This window comes from Vigna radiata, chromosome 7, assembly GCF_000741045.1.
Source record: "Vigna radiata var. radiata cultivar VC1973A chromosome 7, Vradiata_ver6, whole genome shotgun sequence".
NCBI classification, from domain to species: domain Eukaryota; kingdom Viridiplantae; phylum Streptophyta; class Magnoliopsida; order Fabales; family Fabaceae; genus Vigna; species Vigna radiata.
This window is the reverse complement of record NC_028357.1, coordinates 11693729-11699088: the sequence shown is the minus strand read 5'-3', so window position 1 is coordinate 11699088 and position 5360 is coordinate 11693729. Positions and strand designations below refer to the sequence as shown.

Here is a 5360-nt window from a genome sequence, read left to right as displayed (position 1 = left end):
CTCCAAGAAGACGGATGATCTTTCTTGAACGAGATTCATTGAGGAGACATTGTGTGCTTACACTTGTTGATCATTACCTGCACAAGAAAGGTGATTCTGTTTGATTGTGTTGAAGGCTTGGCATCTTGTGAAGACTGCTGAATTGTGATCAAGGCTTGGCATCCTGTGAAGACTGCTGGAATTGTACCTGTTGTGATACAGGGGGATAGTACACTTTGAGGATTGTTCAAAGTGGTGTTGTAGATTACATAATAGGGGATTCTTGCTGCAATTCTGGTTTTGTTCTGCAGCTATATTTTGGTTTTGGGTTAGAGAGGGGATTTATATTTTTGATGTGGAGGTCTTCTATAAATTCCTTGATGTAAAAACCACAACCACTATAGTGCATTTGCTTCCAGGTAGAAGGACACTAGATGTAGGCATTGTTGGCCGAACTAGTATAAAAACCTGTGTTTGATTTTCTCTATCCCTTATCTTTTACATTTCAGTCGACTCTATTTCTAACGCAGTCTACTACATTTTTTCCGCTGCATATTTCAAGAAAGTTTAAAAAGCTTTATACTTTGTTTTCAAGATTGAGAAAAGAACATATTTTTGAAACATCACCAATTCACCCCCCTTTTGGTGTATAAAGAAGCCTACCTATTTTCCAACAGGGTGAGCATTGTCCAAGTTGAGATTTGAGAGCTTAGTATATGCTCTGCACAATTCCACAACTCATGGAAAAATCCACAATCTACATGTGGACTTCTCTGTTTTCAAATTCACACCTCCTAAAGTAAATCCACACGTTGTGGAAAAAGCCACAACTTAGTTATTGAACTTGCTGATTTTCAATTTGTTTCTCTTGAGGAAAATCCATAGGTTATGGAAACGTTCACAACTAGGTTGTGGAACTCTCTGGTTTCAACTCTACATCTTTGACATAAATTCTTCCAAAGTTATGATTTTAAAGTGTTTTTCTAGTTTCTTGGTTTATGAGTTATATTAACTTGTTTTCTTGCTATTGTTGGAGTCTGAGTACTTTATATATATGTGATATGAGAATGAAAAGTGTGTTATGAGAAGAATCTCAAGGAGAGATTATATTTTCTAACAAGTTGTAAGAGAATGTTTGATAGAAAGACTGTGGTACCCAAGTATCTTGATATTCTACCAACCATTTAACTCATGTAGAGTTGGATTGGGTGGCAGAGAGAATGACAGGAGGTCTTCACCCAAGCCCTCTAGGTCTTAGGAGTAGAAGATTTACCTCATGGTGAGTAGGTCAAGTTACCCTTATTTATAACTCTGCAGAGTATAAATACTACCATGAGTGCATGCCTGCAATAGTCTATATCAGCATCGTATTCGGATAAGTGAGTATAGTGGTCTGGTGGTTGTATGAATTGCTTGTTCTTGAATGTTGTTAATTGTTAAACCAAATTATTATCTGAGGCTTTATTTGTACACTAGCTTATTCTTGCTTTTGTGTTGTTTGTCTCTATGTATGTTTCTCTTTTGCGATGATCACCTATATGGTATGAGTTTAGGGAGGTGTTCTTTTCAGTTACTCCAGCGAGAAGTGAAGGAATTATAGATGAGAAGTAATATGGTTCTATAGGTATAGATCTTGTCCTTATGGAAGCTTTAGTGTAATATAATTGTTCTATTATCATCTATAAAAGCAATTCATTTTAGTAGTACTTTAATATTAAAAATGGGATGTTACATGTCTCAGTTCGACAAGTTTTGATGTGTTCTGTATCTAGACCGAACCACAAACTTCTATACATCACACTTTTTTAAGAAATAAAATTTTTTAAACTTTTTACACTATAATAATACGAATTCAATTTGTCAAGTTTAATTAAACGAGTTAAAGTATATGATTTTTGATAAAATAATGGTGTATTATTATTTTATAAACCAATTGTTCTAATAGGAAACTTAAACAAGGATACCCTGAATAACCTTGTTGTCATGTCACTTTTAATTAAGTGGGTTACTTATTTGTTTGAACATTCTTCTTAAGAAGATATGTTCACTACATGTTTTAAGTTAATCAGTAAATAACTACAATAAATTGTTTATTTATTTATTATTATTTTTTTTAAGTAGAAGAAAGACTGGTTCCAATGTTTTTAATTAGATAGGTTTAATTCATTAATCAAGATTCAAAAAATAAATAATCAAGAGTCAAAAAATAAATAATGTCATTATTAACAATAAATTTATATACTTTTATATAATCATTCTCACATTAATGAAACACATTTTAGTTTTTGAAATTATTTTTATTACTTCCAGTAGTTCTCTTAATGTCTTTCATAATTAATCTATCCATCTTTTCAATTTTTATTGACGAGAATATTAAAAATTAGTTCTTAAATGTTCCTTGTAGGATACAAGATTAAACTACAAAGAAAAGGCAAGACATTAATACATTTGATTTCTTACTCATTGAATTTAGAAAACACTTAGTAATTAAGGATATTTTTACAGAACATAACATAACTAAATCTTAATAAAAGTGCTTAGTCTAACTTTGAACTTGGTCAAAGTTCTACAGAATGAATTATAAGAACTAAGGAAGGCATTTAATTAATGGTATAATTAATAAATTGAACGCCAAAGCAATCCTAATCATAAAAAAGTAGTAAAAAAGCACTTTCCTTAGTAGATTTTTCATGTGATGAGAACCAAAGCATGACAGATCAGCACTTGTACCTTTTTTGTAGTTTCTTACTTTGTTGGCAAGACCAAGAATTTTGTGTTATATAAGGTCCATAGTTTTGCAGATTTTCAACACAAAAGTTGCAAAAACTGATTAAGCTATTCACAATGGATAGGTTGAGGTCACTCTTTTCATTTGCTAAACGAAAACGCAATTCAATGCCCTCTCTGCAACAGAAATTGCTAGATGAAGAAAGCCTTGTTCAATCAGAGCCAAACACACACTCTAGAAAGCCTGGATGGAAAGCCATGCCTTACATTTTAGGTCTGTCTTGTAACTTTTGTTATTTGAATTTCATCTTCTAAATTTGATGAGTTTTTTGCACTAATTGATTCTTTCATTAGTGTTACTTTTAACTTGTCACATTTTATTAAGTTAAAGAGACCAAACTGGAAATGTGCTTGGGACTATAATTAGAATGAAATGTGTAGGAAATGACACAATTGAGAGGCTAGCAACATACGGAATGCAGGCGAATTTTGTGGTGTATTTGATGAAAGTGTATAACATGGATCAGGTTCTTTCAGCAAACATTTTGAACACATGGATTGCTGTATCCAATATTACTCCTCTGATCGGAGCCTTTTTTGCTGATGCCTACTTGGGAAAGTTTCGAACAATTGCCCTTGCATCCTTTGCCAGCCTTGTGGTAGCTTTTACTTTCATTTGGATTAATTATAATTTCAATCTCAGGTTTTTCTTACAGTTACAATCAAACAAATGGTGAATGTTTAATAATTTGGATTTTAACTTTTGTTTCTATTTGTCTAGGGCATGGTTACTGTGATGCTAACTGCTTGGGTGCCACAATTTCATCCTGCACAATGCTCCATTGAACAGCAGCAGAATGGTGCGTGCCAAGGCCAATCAAATTTCCAAATGGGTGTGCTAGTTTTTGGTCTGTTCTGGTTATCGATTGGTTCTGGTGGAATAAGGCCTTGCAGTGTTCCCTTTGCCGTTGATCAATTTGATTTGACCACTGCTGAAGGAAGGCATGGAAGTAGCACCTTCTATACTCTGTACTACACCACACAGACACTGGTCTTGTTGATAAACCAAACTGTATTGGTTTATATTCAAGATTCTGTTAGTTGGACCCTTGGTTTTGCACTGCCCACTGTGTACATGATTGTTTCAATCCTTTTCTTCTTTGCTGGCTCCAAAGTTTATGCTTATGTTAAGCCTAAGGGAAGCAACTTTTCTAGCATAGTTCAAGTGCTAGTTGCAGCACAACACAAGCGCCATTTTCATATGTCTGCTGCCGGGGACACACAAGCAGCACTTTATGATCCACCACTCGAAAATGATTCAGAAGGAAAGCTGCTTCTTACAAATGATTTTCGGTAAATGATATATCTCAAGTTAAAATGTTAATCTAGTCCCTGAAATTATAATCTGCTTCTTACGATTACAAAAAGTTAAATTCCTTTATAGGGTCGCATAATTTCTTGTATTACTGATTGGTTTTTGTTTATTAGATGTTTAAACAAAGCTGCTATTGTTATGGAGAATGAATTGGACAATGATGGATTGAACAAAAACCCTTGGAGACTAAGTAGCATCCAGCAAGTGGAAGAGCTGAAATGCTGGCTGAAAATCATGCCGATATTCGTAACCAGCATCATAGTCAACATTCCCTTAGGACAACAAGCAATATTTGGAGTATCACAAGCCATGAAAATGGATAGGAACTTGGGACATAACTTTGAGATTCATCCTGGCTCAATAAATGTGATAATGCTGCTGTCAATAGGCATATTGCTCCCATTCTACGATCGAATTGCTGTTCCTGCACTAGAGAAAGTAACGAAGCAAGAAGGGGGACTCACAGCCCTTCAAAGGATTGGATTTGGACACGCTTTTGGTTTTCTATCAATGGTAGTTTCAGGGTTGGTGGAGATCAAGAGAAGGGAATTGGCCATTTCATCTGGTGCATCTGATGGGGTTGCACCCATATCAGTGCTGTGGCTGGCTCCTCAGTTCATTCTTTTAGCATGTTGTCATGTTTTTGCAACAGTTGGCCACACTGAGTTTTTCAACAATGAGTCTCCTGACGGCTTGAGAAGTATTGCAAATTCATTGCTATGCCTCAACGTGTCAGCTGCTAGCAACTTGAGCAGCTTCATTGTAAACATTGTGCATTCTTTCACTGGGAAGCAAGGCCAACCAGATTGGCTTGATGGAGACATTAATAAGGGCAGATTAGAGAACTTCTATTTCGTGGTTGCTGCATTTGGATTGTTAAACATGTTATGTTTCATAGCATGTTCACGTAGCTATCATTATAAGGTCCTTGTGAAGAATAACTGATGGAGAAATTTCATTTAAGCAAATATAGTAAAACTCCAATTCTATCAATACCAACGATTGTACATATTGGATTTATGACAGAATGAAGTTTATATTATTGGCAGACAAATCATGTTCCACCATGGTATATGTCTCTAGTAGGTTAGGTTGCACATTGCAAAAACACTATATCTGTGAAATGTTTCATTCAATTTGATATTCACTTTATGTAATTTGTTTTCGATCCAATAGAAATGATACAGGTTTCTTTTTTAATCGGTTTGAGAGATGCTTTCTTACGAAATTTCATCGGATTAATAAATATTTCTATTGCGAAGCTAAAAATGTGTCCATT

General features: G+C 34.6%; 1 pseudogene; it reads left to right on the top strand.

The window, feature by feature from the left end:
• Positions 1-2874: 2874 nt before the first annotated feature.
• On the top strand, positions 2875-5026 carry LOC106766059 (annotated as a pseudogene).
• The last annotated feature ends 334 nt before the right edge of the window (positions 5027-5360 follow it).